This window comes from Sarcophilus harrisii, chromosome 2, assembly GCF_902635505.1.
Source record: "Sarcophilus harrisii chromosome 2, mSarHar1.11, whole genome shotgun sequence".
NCBI lineage: Eukaryota > Metazoa > Chordata > Mammalia > Dasyuromorphia > Dasyuridae > Sarcophilus > Sarcophilus harrisii.
This window is the reverse complement of record NC_045427.1, coordinates 34,262,724-34,277,801: the sequence shown is the minus strand read 5'-3', so window position 1 is coordinate 34,277,801 and position 15,078 is coordinate 34,262,724. Positions and strand designations below refer to the sequence as shown.

The 15,078-nt window shown below is 38.3% G+C and overlaps 1 protein-coding gene across 3 annotated transcripts in view; it reads left to right on the top strand.

The window, feature by feature from the left end:
- Positions 1-15,078, top strand: part of LOC100924534 (zinc finger protein 665) — an 87,077-nt gene that overhangs the window by 50,513 nt on the left and 21,486 nt on the right. Inside the window, exon 1 of one of the 3 annotated variants that reach the window (XM_031949828.1) lies at positions 13,760-13,841. The exons of the other annotated variants lie outside the window; for them this stretch is intronic. The gene's annotated coding sequence lies outside the window, so the exon portion shown is untranslated. Of the gene's footprint in view, positions 1-13,759; positions 13,842-15,078 lie in introns of those variants that run through there. 3 annotated transcript variants of the gene reach the window in all.

Below are 15,078 nucleotides of genomic sequence, written 5' to 3'. Positions count from 1 at the left end.
GGTATAGATGGCTCTCTTCATCACAAGATCATTGGAACTGTTCTTAACAATCTCATTGTTGGAAATAGTCACGTTCATCAGAATTGATCATTGTATAATCTTGCTGCTGCCGTGTACAATGATCTCTTGGTTCCGCTCAATTCACTTAGCATCAGTTCATGTACGTCTCTCCAGACCTCTTCAAAATCATCTTGCCGATTGTTATAGAACAATAATGTTCCATAACATTCATATGCCGTAACTTTTTCAGCCACTCTCCAATTGACGGGCATCCACTCAGTTTCCAGTTTCTTGTCACTACAAAACGAGCTGCCAGAAATATTTTTGCACATGTGGTTCCTTAACCACCTTTAAAATCTCTTTAGGCTATAATCTCAGGAGAAATACTGCTGGATCAAAGGATCACAGTGTAAGGGTTAAAAAGCTTCTAGAAGAAAGGAATGCAGTTCAAGGCATGTGGGAGGACCTGAGGGATGAGAGGTACAGAGGCGCAGATAAGTCCTCCGAGGAGGTGGAGCATAGCCCCAGGAGGCAGTGTCTGCCTCCAGGTACCATGCCTCCCTCCTTAGTGCTCTCCAAGTCTAGCACTCCTCCCTCCCTCTTCTCGGGCCAATCACATTATTATGCCAGGTTCTTAGAGGACCACCCCCTTCTCCCAGATCTGGGGGATATAAATATATGCTGGCTAAGAATAAAGCTCTCTTTCTCTTCACCCCTACCTCCTGGTGGTCTGTCTCTATGTAATTTGGGTTGGTGCCTGAAGACGGGTAAGTGTGGCCTAGCCGTGCCATCAACAGACAGGCATTAAGAATAGCTCAAAGGGGAGCTACAAGGTTAGGGTAGCGTTAAGGAGACGCTACACACAGTTTGATAACTTTTTGAGCATAGTTCCAAATTGCTCTCCAGAATGGTTGGATCTGTTCACAGTTCCACCCAACAATGTATCAGTGTCCCAGTTTTCCCATATCCCCTCCAACATTCATTATCTTTTCCTGTCATCTTAGCCAATCTGAGAGGTGTATGGTGGAATTGTCTTAATTTGCATTTCACTGATCAATAGTGATTTACAACACCTTTTCATATGACTAGAGATGATTCTAATTTCTTCATCTGAAAATTGTTCATATCCTTTGACCAATTGGAGAATGGGTTGAATTCTTATAAATTCGAATCATTTCTCTATATATTTTAGAAATGAGGCCTTTATCAAAACCCTTAAATGTGAAAACTTTTTTTCCAATTTATTACTTCTCTTCTAATCTTGTCTGCATTAGTTTGGTTTCTATAAAAACTTTTTAACTTAATACAATCAAAATTATTTACTTGGTGTTCAATAATGAGTTCCAGTTCTTTTGGTCACAAATTCCTTCCTTCTCTACAGATCTGAGAGGTAAAGTATCCTGTGTTCTTTTAATTTGCTTATAATATTATTCTTTGTGTCTAAATCATGAACTCATTTAGACTTTATCTTGGTGTATGGTGTTAGGTGTGCGTCAATGCCTAGTTTCTGCCATGCTGTTTCCAATTTTGTCAGCAATTTTTGTCAAATATAAGTTCTTAAAGCTGGGGTCTTTGGCTATATTAAATACTCAGTTGCTTCACTTTCTCTTTCTTTTGGGTTTGTCCGTTGGAGCTTAAGCGATGAGCACAAAACCAAAACAGGGTAGCTAGGGCTCTATACCCTTAGGAGGCATCCGGTTGTGAGATCTGCAGCTCCTTATCAGCACAGGCTCCTAGAGATAAAGAAGCTTGTATTAAGCACACACCTCAGTGAATTCATCTCCCCTTATGACTGGTTAGTGCTTGTTGCTAGGGGCTAACCATTTGCCCTAATATATACATGAACATGGGAACTGGGGACAGAGTCAAGATGTAATCCAGGCAATAAACTTCTATAAATGAACAAGGTGGTCCGGGTGTTCTGTTGGGGTATCATACGCTGGTTGTGACCTAAGATGTCCGAAGACCTGGGAGAGGCTGCCACTGGGAGGCAATAAGTGTGCTCCACCAGGGACATGAAATGAGCCAAATCCCAGTATTGCGGGAAGACTCCCTCCCCTTAAGAAACCAAAAGGCATAGGCAAACAATGGTTCAAGGGCTTTCTTTGTCCGTGATCATGCTCAGTACTGCTAAGTCGCTGAATTTGATAGAGACAATGCTTATGTACTTAGTTCACACCTTTAAGAAAATTCACACATTAGTTCACACATCAGAGTTCACACATCAGAGTTCACACCTTTAGAGAGCATATAAAAGAAGGAGCCCACTAAAGGACAACCCCACTAGAGACTTCAGGAGATTCACAAGTCAGAAGCCCACAAGCCCACTCTCTTAGAGGCAGAGTCAATTCATTCCAACTTCCACCTTTGTGCTGGCTGCAGGTTTTGGATTCAGAGGGAGCAAGAGGCTGAAGCTGGCAGAAGCAAAAAGAACTAGCGGCAAGAGCTCTCGGAACCAAGGAGAGAGACAGACCTCTAAGAAAGCTAACTGGGCTATTTTGGAAGAGACAATAAAGGACTGGACTTTAACTCCTGGCTGCATTTGAGGTGATTATTACACAGAACTGAAAGGAAGGCTGCTCCCAGAAGCCCCCCAAGAAACCTGCTCCCAGAAAATGATTATATTTTAGAGAAGAGAACATTACATGGTACCACTGATGTTTGCACTCGACAAGTGTACAAATTAACTAAGAAACAAGGAGTTGAAGTGGATTTAAAAACTTGCAGAAAGTTTGGGAGGAATATCTTGGCAGCGTCGACATGGCTAGAACACACAGGATTAGACAAGAGAAGTGGGACACTGTTGGACAACAAACGACATCTGATGAGCATTCTTCACCTAGAATGTTTGCAGATAAAGATTTTCTTATATTTGGTCTTATATTTGGAAGTAAAAGCCTCCTTTTATGATGCGCAGTGAGCACCAGGGTGTTTCCCAGCTGAATGCCAACTGCGGGACTCCCTGGGGGAGGAAGAAGATAGTCCAAAGGTTAAGAAAGAGAGTGAGTGTTCCCCTAACGAGAAATCACTCACTAGGCTGTATCTGTTACTCCCCAAATACATACCCTACCCTGAAGACAACAGGGAAATGGGGAGTTGATTAATTAATAAATATATACTGATTTTTTGATGTTTTTTTCCTGATTCCATGTTATATTTCTAGACCTCAGAATGCTGCTTCTGAATCTCTACCTTCTTAATGCACTCCTGTTAGACTTGGCCATCCCAGTGAGCTCTAATGATACAAAATCACAAAACCTCATTGTTAGAAGAGACTACAGAACGTATCCCATTTATAGCATAACTAGCAAATGTCACCGGTCTTAAAGATCTCTTGTTGCTGGTCAGTCATTTCCATCTCTTAATGACATCATTTGGAATTTTCTTAGAAAAGATATTAGCCATGTCCTCCTCCAGCTTCTTTTATAAATTGTAAGGATCAGGGGAGGAACTTCACATAGTATAAGAGCAAAGAGTCTTTAATGTCTGAGGCACCCAGATGTAATCTCTGCAATTGGTACTAACTGCCTCATGAGCAGGAACTCTGGTTGTGTTGAGAACACTTCATCACCAGGAGACATCCCCTTCCCTTATTGCCTGTACGTGTGACCTCATAGGCCCTATATAAGCAGTAGGGACCAGGAAGGAGGTGGAGTTCACCAGGAAGTCAGTGAGTGTGCAGGAGAGGGCAGGATGTGAACATGTGGAATAAAGTCTTGTGCTTGCAAGCCGCTGTGTCCGGGTGCTCTGTTGGACGTGAGAACCACTGCTCAGAGAAGCGATGGCCAGGAATCTACAAAGACCTGGGATTGGGTAAGAGTTCTGAAGGCCTGGGACTAGGCAAGACTCGCCATTAGTAACCTCTGGATGGGAGGTTATAATTGATGAGAAAACAGACAATCAGGTTTAAGTGACTTGTATCACACAGTTAGGTGTCTGAGGACAGATTTGAACTCAGGAAGATGATTTCAAGCCCAGTGCTCGATCTATTTTGCAACCTACCAGGCCCAAAGTCCGTTGTGAAATGAGCAATCTGAGCAAGGTTTTATATTCTGGAGAGCTCAGATTTTGCAAGAATTTCTTACGTGAAGTAAAAAAAAAAATCTTCCTTTTTATAATCACCATCTCATTCTGGGACTCCTGACTGCACCTGGTTCTCCCTTGTAGAAATAAGCAGAACAAAGATGACTTCTTACTTTCCTGATAGACCTTCAAATACCATCATAGTTTCTTCTGATCCAAGAATTTCTTGAGGTGAAACACCCTGGATTCCTTCAACAAGTTCCTGCCTTACTGGTGGCCCTTCCTAGCTACTCTGAAATCAAGTACAAACTCCTCTGCTTGGCAGGCAAAAGGCCCTCATGGTCTCAAATTCACCCCCTCTCCATAACTTATTAAGCAATATGTTCCTTTATGAGCTCTATATCCCAGTCAGAATGGCTTCTTAATGTTCTATCTTAATGTTCCTATCTCCAGGAATTTGAACACAGGGCCTGAAAGGCATTCATTCAATGATGGCCTTGAATGCGCTGTGTCCAACATCAGGAGAGTCAAGAAATGCCTTGGATAGGCACAAACCTCCAGAGTAGGGACCTAGTAAATTCTAGATCTTCTATGTTAAAAAAAATAATAAAAACTACTCAGAGCTTTCAGAATCAGAGAGCAAAGCCAAGACAGAAAGACTCCACCAATCATCTGAGAAGAACACCAGAGGAAACTGGGAATGTTGGTCTAAATCCAGAGCATTAACATTACAGAAAAAAAATCTTGCAACATTTAGAAATCGCTGAGCAAGGACCAAGGAACCACACTCAAGTTCACACAAGCCATGGCAGTTTCTGGCACAAACAAGAGGATGGTTAGATACAATATGTCAAAAAGCACAAGATCCAGGCTTATAACCCAGAATAATTTATTTGCCAAGTTGGACATAATCCTCTAGTGAGGGAAATATATTTGAAGGACTAAAGGATTTTGAACATTTCTGATAAAAAGACTAGAGCTAAGAAGGTTCTGAAGTGCAGAACCAGAAGACCAGAAGAGGCTAATTGATTTGAGTAATGAGAAGGGGATGTATAATGAAGTAGAGTTAAGGTTGTAATGGGGAAAGAAGAAACATGTCTTATCAGAACCTGCAAATCTTTAACGAATAATGGAGTTAAATAAGAACAGAGTCATTCCCAATGGTGGATTGGTTCTGTTTTGAAGTTTTTAAAGGAAAAAGTAAGTTGAGGGTAAAAAGAATATGCCAGAGTAGAAAGAAGGAATATGGGGCAGAACTTGCTATTTCTCCTAATTGGTATTTGTGAGAAAAATATAGAAAAATGGAGGAACTAGGGAGGGAATGAGAATCCAGTGAACTACACACTTATCTGAAATGAAAAAAAGATAAGTTGAACACACTTGTGAACTGAAAGATGTTATGGGCCAGAACTATGAACTTGAAACAAAGGATTCTTACAAGGTACTAAGTCAGTGGAATTGATAAGGGACAATAGTTAACTAATTTAGCATGGTTCAGTATGGTTGATTTAATCCTACAAGGAAATGTTATGGGTCAGAACTTGAAACAAGGCACTAAGTGGAATTTAGCAGACAATCGTTAAATCTAGTTTAGCATTGATTTAATCCTACAACAAATAATGGTTTCCTAGTGATATAATGATTGGTTTGTACTCAGTTTGGAGCTTATAAGCTAGAAGCCTCAGCCAGGGAGATTCAGAGACATTCGAAGAGAAGGCAAAGGACTGGTGGCAGGAGCTTAAGCTCTCAGAACCAAGGGAAGAAATTCAATTCGATCTTCCATCTTCCTGGTGGCTGGCCTGGATTCCTGCACTTCCCCAACTAAGACGAAGGCCAGACTGAAAGGCTCTCCAGAAAGCTGCCCAGCCCCAGGAAGGAGATAATAAATGATCTAGACTCTAAGAGAGCTAACTGGGTCCCAGGAAAGGAGACAAGACTTGGAAAGAGACAATAAAGGATTTGGACTTTAACCCTTGTCTACTCATGGGGTGATTAGCGAACTGAAATGAAGGCTGCTCCCGGAGACCTCCAAGAAAACCCAACAAGAGAACATTACATTTTAGAGAGAACATTACAGAAAGAGATAAAATTCAATAGTAAAACTGAGAGGAGGGGTAATGATAAGTATGAAGATGATTACTAGGAAGCTTTGTTGTTTTTGTTATTTCATTTGTATCCAACACTTCCTGATCCCATTTGAGTGTTTTCTGAAAAAATAAAGTGGTTTGCCATTTCCTTCTCCAGCTCATTTCACAAATGAGAAAATTGAGGCAAAAAGGAATAAGTGACTTGCCCAGTCACACAGCCAATAAGTGTGTGAGGCGGTATTTGAGCTAAGGTCTCTGACTTCAGGACTAGTGCTGTTTGCTATAAAGAAAATCCCCTGGAGTAATAGAATCCAAGGAAATGTCTTAGATTTCCTCTTGAATAAATGTCAATTATTCCCTTAAACAATAGAAGCAATTAATGTTATTTCAGGAATTTCATTTGTGGGGGAGAGGAAAGAGAGCAGAATAAAGGGAGGGAGAGTGAGCTCCAAGGAGTCAGTTTTTCACTTCTAAGAAACAAACTCAGTGAGGAATGGGTAGACTAAGCCTTCACCTTCCCAAGTCAACAGATCATACAAATCATTAGTATACAGTTTTCATTCTTAAATTTCAGATTAACTACCAAAAATCCCAATCAGAAACTTAAAGGTGAAGAGATTGGAACTCTACATCCAGAACCAAACTTTTTCTAAACCCAGCAAGTTCACAAACCAAGAGAATGGACGCAGAGCAGGGCTGAGTCCACTTCCTCTCTCAGTCCAACTCCACTGTAGAATCACTGAGGCCGGCAGGGAGAAGGCACTGTTAGAGATCAGTTTAGCTCTGATGAAGTCAGTGGTAGTTGTGATGAGGTGCAAATGATGAGGTTCCAGAACTGGGACAGGGAGCCCCCTCTGATTGGAGGCACAGGTCCTATGTGAAAGAACTTGCAAACCCAAAATCTGTGTGGCAAAAAAGAGATTTATTGGCACTGAGAAGCCAGCATCCTAGGAAGACAGACTTCTTAGTGGACAAGGTCCTGTCTAGGATGTTTGCAAAGATTTGGGGTTCAGAGTTGTCTTTTATTAGCAGTCTGAGGTTTGGGGTTTCAATTCAAAATTGAATGATCACTCAATGTTGTCAATGCCTTGGACCCCGATCTCTAATTGAAAAGATATTACTTATCTTGGGAGTCTGAACCATTGAGAATTTGTAGCCATTCAATGGAGGGTGATTGACCAAGCTCTCCAATTGAATGAAACTACTTACCTGGGAGTTTGCAGGCTTTTCCCAGGGTCTGGGAGCTCTCCAAAGGGGATATAGTTAACATCCAAGCCCTTCAAAATATCTCAGTTTACAGCATCTCCCTCCCCCCAAACAATCCTCTTAAATTAATTTGGGGTAATGGGATGAAGGTCTCATCTTAAGTAGCTGTTTCAAGCTGACAAGAGTCATAGAGATGTCCTTAGGTTCACTGGGGATTCAGGCCAGGAGGGCAAGTACGAGCTCCAAAGACAGCAGCAGCATCTAAGGGGTGTTGTATGTCCCAGTCTGTCATCCCATGATCTTCAGGCTGAAAGAACAATTGAAAATTTGTAGCTTGAAGCCTGAGGAAACAAGTCTCACAAGCAGATTAAAAGTGGGGGGGGGTATCCAAGGTGGAGATGGTGACGTTTGGGAATGGGGCCTTTGCAAAAAATGTATCAGGGTCCCATCTGTGGGTTGCCCTGGGGATGCTAAAGGCCCACCCGATAATCCTGAACGCCCGCACTGCCCACGGAGCTCCCCAGCTGAAAGGCTAGGAAGGAGGTAACTGCTGGCAGGGCCCCAGAACGATAAAGTCAGAGAGAGAATGCTGGGAGCAAAGTTCTCATCCTTGGAGTGAGAAAGAGTTAGGTAGAAGAGTGAGAGAAAGAAGGATGAAGACAATTTCACCGTTCTTTCTCCAGTGTGTTCTGAGAAGTAAAAGCTGGACTATTAGTTGCTCTGCTAGGAGGTAGGCCAAAGTGAGGTATCATTTCTTTCAGCAGGCACTTTGATACCTCCTGAGCCTTCTCAGTGCTGCAGGGAAAAGCTTCTACCTAATCAGTAAAGGTGTTAACAAAGACCAAAGGCAACCTGAAACCTCCACAAGGGGGCGTTTGTGTCCAGTCTCTTTGCCAACCTCCCCTGGGCATGTGCCCTTCTCTGTGGAAGCTTCAGGAGAGGGGGAGGGTCAACAGCTCCCTCAGGATTCCCTTGGGCACAGACTGGGCAGGCCTGGCAGACCTTCCAGATCGTTCCTCCCAGCCTGGGACCAGTGAGAAGGTGTTTCCCAGGGGACAGAAGAGCATTTCTCCCCAGGTGTGCAGCCTGATGGAGACCAAAGAGCAGTTTCCTCTGGGATTAAGAGTTGGCTTGAGGGGGTTTAAAACCAGCCAGAAGGAGAAAGGACGCTCCCGTTTCCTCTGCAAGGCTTGTCCCTGGGAGCTGCATGAACGGAGTGTAAGAATCAGGGAGCTGGGGGAATCACAGGACCACAGTCAGGGGTGAGTGGGCAGGAGCTTCAGCAGCTGAACCTGCAAACCTGCTCCCCTTGAAGTGAATCTCCCTTCTCGTGTCCTTTAAAAAATATGACTGAAACCTCTCTGGGCTCATGGACAGTTGTAGTAGCTGTGGAATTTCTCCTGCAGATTTAATAGGAGAGCTCTTTGCTGGCAAAAGTCCCCTTTCTGCCCATACAGGGCCACGAGCACGAAAAACATGAAAAGCACATTTGGAGTCTGTATAGATGTTCATTCCCTTTCCCAGTTCCAAAGCTCTGCTTAGGGCAATGAGTTCTGGGCAGAAGTCCCAGGGGGCAATGGCTTAGCTTCTAAGGTGCCATTGAGGGTCACTACAGAATATCCCTCCTTTCTTTCCCCATTTTCAAGAAAGCTCAACCCATCTGTAAACAATTCACTCTTATATTAAATATATCTTAGATCTTATATTAAAGGAATGTCCTTTAAATGAGGTCAGCTGGAGTAGACAGAATCTAGAACTTCCTCACAGTTATGAATGATGTCTCCTGACTGGGTGGTGTCAGGGAGCAGGGTGGCAGGGTTGGGAGTGTGAGTCAGGTCAGGTAGGAGAGCCTGGTATCTAGCAAGCCTCCCACCAGCAGCCACTGATCCCTTCGACTTCTAAAATGCTCTGGACCCATTGGGAGTTAGGACTTTGATGCCCGTCCCAAGGTTAGTTCTGAGGCCTCTTCAATCAAAAGGGCCGTGGCAGCCACTGCTCTGAGGCAGGAGGGACATCCTAGGGAAACAGAGTCCAGTTTCTTTGAGATGGATCTGGGATTGCCCAGGGCGTGGCCCTGCCTTTTGGGCACAGACATCTTTTGATCATTCATCAATTTAGGCATGGCTCTTATTTGTTTTTATAAATTTGACTCTGTTCCATCCATGTTTGAGAAATAAGGCATTATCAGAAAAATTTCCTTCAAAATTCTTTTTACAGTAACTTTTCCCCTATTTATTCTGTCTTTTACCCAGCCCCTCCTCAAAAATATTGTTACTGACCCGTCCCTTCCCCAATATACTCCTTTCCCCTTTCCTGTGTCCCATTCCTCTCCTCTTTTCCTGTAGGGTAAGACAGATTTCTCTACCATATTGAAAATGTGTGTTATTTCCTCAGGGAACCAATTCTAATGAAAGTAAGGGTGACTCACCCACCTCTCCTGTTCCTTCCCCTACAAAAGCTTTTTCTTGCCCCTTTTTAAATTGTGGCAGATAATTTGCCCCATTCCACTTCTCCCTTTCCCTTTCTCTTAGTTCTCTCACACCTTAATTTCATCACGTTAAAAAAAATTTAATGGAAAGATCCTAGGAGGGGGATAGGAAGTACATCCCGGTCAACTTCGGCCTGAAAAGGATTCAGCCAAGTTCTTCATCATGTGTGGGACAGAGACCCAAAGTAAAATCAGAAAAAAAGCAAAAAAAGATTTATTGGTGAGAAAGGGGAGCTCCCGCAAGATAAGGTATCAGCAGAATAGTGCAAACTGCGAAATGCCAGATTATAATAAGGACCCTAACCAGAAGCCCCCAGCTCTGCTTCGGACCTTTTCTCCCGATGGTCGGAGAGTTCTAATTTACTTAGAGGAAGAATAATAGGCTATAGCACACACTTTATTATATTAGGCACTTAAATGCTAATGAGAAGTTGGGAAGGAACAGGAAGGAAATGACGTCACTCTTTGCCCGACTTGAGCCCTAGAACCTGGACAGGGAGTTTCTAGAAGCACCAGAAATTTTTACGGATGATACCAATAATCCGTAATAATAATAACGAATTATTATCAATTATGAATTATTACCAATAAATAATAATAACGATGAATTATTACCAATAAATAATAATGAATTATTACCAATTATGAACTATTACCAACTATGAATTATTACCAATAAATAATAATGATGATGAATTATTACAAATCATGAATTATTACCAATAAATAATAATGAATTATTACCAATTATTACCAATAAATAATAATAATGATGAATTATTACAAATTATGAATTATTACCAATAAATAATAATAATGAATTATTACCAATGAATAATAATAATGATTACCAATAAATAATAATAATGAATCATTACCAATTATGAATTATTACCAATAAATAATAATGATTACCAATAAATAATAATGAATCATTACCAATTATGAATTATTACCAATAAATAATAATGATTGCCAATAAATAATAATAATGAATCATTACCAATTATGAATTATTACCAATAAATAATAATGATTACCAATAAATAATAATGAATCATTACCAATTATGAATTATTGCCAATAAATAATAATAATGATTACCAATAAATAATAATGAATTATTACCAATTGTGAATTATTACCAATAATAATAATAATGAATTATTACCAATGAATAATAATAATGAATTATTACCAATGAATAATAATAATGATTACCAATAAATAATAATAATGAATCATTACAAATTATGAATTATTACCAATAAATAATAATGATTACCAATAAATAATAATGAATTATTACCAATAATAATAATGAATTATTACCAATGAATAATAATAATGAATTATTACCAATGAATAATAATAATGATTACCAATAAATAATAATAATGAATCATTACAAATTATGAATTATTACCAACAAATAATAATGATTACCAATAAATAATAATGAATCATTACCAATTATGAATTATTACCAATAATAATAATGAATTATTACCAATGAATAATAATAATGAATTATTACCAATAAATAATAATGAATCATTACAAATTATGAATTATTACCAATAAATAATAATGATTACCAATAAATAATAATGAATCATTACCAATTATGAATTGTTGCCAATAAATAATAATGAATTATTACCAATTATGGATTATTACCAATGAATAATAATAATTACCAATAAATAATAATAATGAATCATTACCAATTATGAATTATTACCAATAAATAATAATGATTACCAATAAATAATAATGATGATGAATTATTACAAATCATGAATTATTACCAATAAATAATAATGAATTATTACCAATAAATTACCAATAAATAATAATAATGATGAATTATTACAAATTATGAATTATTACCAATAAATAATAATAATGAATTATTACCAATGAATAATAATAATGATTACCAATAAATAATAATAATGAATCATTACCAATTATGAATTATTACCAATAAATAATAATGATTACCAATAAATAATAATGAATCATTACCAATTATGAATTATTACCAATAAATAATAATGATTGCCAATAAATAATAATAATGAATCATTACCAATTATGAATTATTACCAATAAATAATAATGATTACAAATAAATAATAACGAATCATTATCAATTATGAATTATTGCCAATAAATAATAATAATGATTACCAATAAATAATAATGAATTATTACCAATTATGAATTATTACCAATGAATAATAATAATGAATTATTACCAATGAATAATAATAATGAATTATTACCAATGAATAATAATAATGATTACCAATAAATAATAATAATGAATCATTACAAATTATGAATTATTACCAATAAATAATAATAACGATGAATTATTACCAATAAATAATAATGAATTATTACCAATTATGAACTATTACCAACTATGAATTATTACCAATAAATAATAATGATGATGAATTATTACAAATCATGAATTATTACCAATAAATAATAATGAATTATTACCAATTATTACCAATAAATAATAATAATGATGAATTATTACAAATTATGAATTATTACCAATAAATAATAATAATGAATTATTACCAATGAATAATAATAATGATTACCAATAAATAATAATAATGAATCATTACCAATTATGAATTATTACCAATAAATAATAATGATTACCAATAAATAATAATGAATCATTACCAATTATGAATTATTACCAATAAATAATAATGATTACCAATAAATAATAATAATGAATCATTACCAATTATGAATTATTACCAATAAATAATAATGATTACAAATAAATAATAACGAATCATTATCAATTATGAATTATTGCCAATAAATAATAATAATGATTACCAATAAATAATAATGAATTATTACCAATTATGAATTATTACCAATAATAATAATAATGAATTATTACCAATGAATAATAATAATGAATTATTACCAATGAATAATAATAATGATTACCAATAAATAATAATAATGAATCATTACAAATTATGAATTATTACCAATAAATAATAATGATTACCAATAAATAATAATGAATTATTACCAATAATAATAATGAATTATTACCAATGAATAATAATAATGAATTATTACCAATGAATAATAATAATGATTACCAATAAATAATAATAATGAATCATTACAAATTATGAATTATTACCAACAAATAATAATGATTACCAATAAATAATAATGAATTATTACCAATAATAATAATGAATTATTACCAATGAATAATAATAATGAATTATTACCAATGAATAATAATGAATCATTACAAATTATGAATTATTACCAATAAATAATAATGATTACCAATAAATAATAATGAATCATTACCAATTATGAATTGTTGCCAATAAATAATAATGAATTATTACCAATTATGGATTATTACCAATGAATAATAATAATTACCAATAAATAATAATAATGAATCATTACCAATTATGAATTATTACCAATAAATAATAATGATTACCAATAAATAATAATGATGATGAATTATTACCAATTACGAATTATTACCAATAAATAATAATAATGATTACCAATAAATTACCAATAAATAATAATAATAATGAATAATTTAGCAAATATTTTATAGTCACTTCTGTGTCTGGCTTTACCTCTCTCACCCAGCTCCCCCCCAAAAAAAGCGCCTTGAGGGCAGGGACGGTCTAGGTTAGCTTCCGGAAACTATCCGCCCCCCGGCTACTAGTCACGACCCCCGACCCCCCCCCCCCCCCCCCCCCCCGCCTCTCCTACAGCAGGCACTGTGGGAACTAGGTCTCTTTAAGGGGGGGAGGTGATTTGAATAGCTCGTGAGTCGGCGCGCCAGCCGCAAGACTACATTTCCCAAGAGCGAGGAGAGCGCTCTGGGGTTCGGACGGATGCCAGTGAGGGCCAGGCCGCCTCTGAGCAGGCGCAGTGGAGAAGATGTCTATTTCCATCCTTTTCCGCTTGGGTGGAGGTTTGGGTTATTAACAACCTCTTGGGTGAGTGTTTCTGGGCTGGGGCAGCCCAGGTGGAGAGACAGCTTCCGAAGCCAGCTGGGGGAGGGGGAAACGGGTCCCAAGGGTCCTGGGTTCTAATGCTGCCCCCGAAGCTATCTGGCTGCGTGACCCGAGCTAGAGTCCTGCTTTTTTCCTCGGTGGTTAAAAGCGAGTGGTTAAAAAAAGTGTGTCTCTGAGGACTGGCTGCAGACAGCATTAATTAAGCACCTCCTGTGTGCAGCAAAGACGTAAATAACCCAACTGTAAGCACTGATTAAGCGCCTAATGGAAAAAAAAGCAAAAAGAGGCCTTGCCCTCACGGGTCTCAGGGTATGGGGGAGATAGCTATGGCACCTTATTGAGGTAAACCCTGGGTAAAAGGTGGAGGAGTCGGGAGGATTCAAGGCCTCACTTTGACCCGTTTTTGTGAGCATGAATGACCCTAACTTACCCTTTGTAAAAGGCGGGTGTCAGATTTACGGGAGTGGGACCAGGCGTGTGGATTAATGGGGGTGGGAATAATGAGGGAAAGACCCCTCGGGAGGGGAGGGTAAGGAACAGCCCGACAGGTGAAGGACGCGGGAAGCAGAGTTAGCAGGGAGGGGGAAGAGGAGACTTTCTGCTACATTGTAACCGGGAGCAGAGTTTGTGAGAAAACCGCAAGGGAGGCCTTGGGATCCTGGTTCTCCGACAGGGAAACTGAACAGCTCCCTCGGGAGAGAGACAGACGCACACTGTGTGCCGGCGTGCGGGTTGTTTTAGCCGCGCGCGCGCGCGTGTGTGTAAATGCGCGAGTTATATATGAACATGCTTGTGTGTTTCTTTGTATGTGTTCTGTGTGTAGGTGTGTAGGCATGAGTATGTACATAGGCATGTATGTGCATGGAGTGGGGCGCATGTATATGTGTGTGTGCGCATGTAGATGTAGGTTTTGATGCACGTATATGTGTGTGTGCATATAGATGTATGTAACTTTCATTGTATGCGTGCGGATATGTGTGGGTATATATAAATGTGTGTGTGTGGTGCAGGATGCAGAAGGGTATATATTTGCATGTACCTGCGCGTATTTGTATACATGTTAGTGTAAGAGTTTATATATACACATATACGTCAGGGGTGGGGATGGGCGTGCGTGTACACGTGTGTGTATGTATGTGAGCATATATGGATACATGTGTGTGTGTCTAGATGGGTTATATATGTGCATGTTTGTGTAAATGCAAGAATATGTGGATAT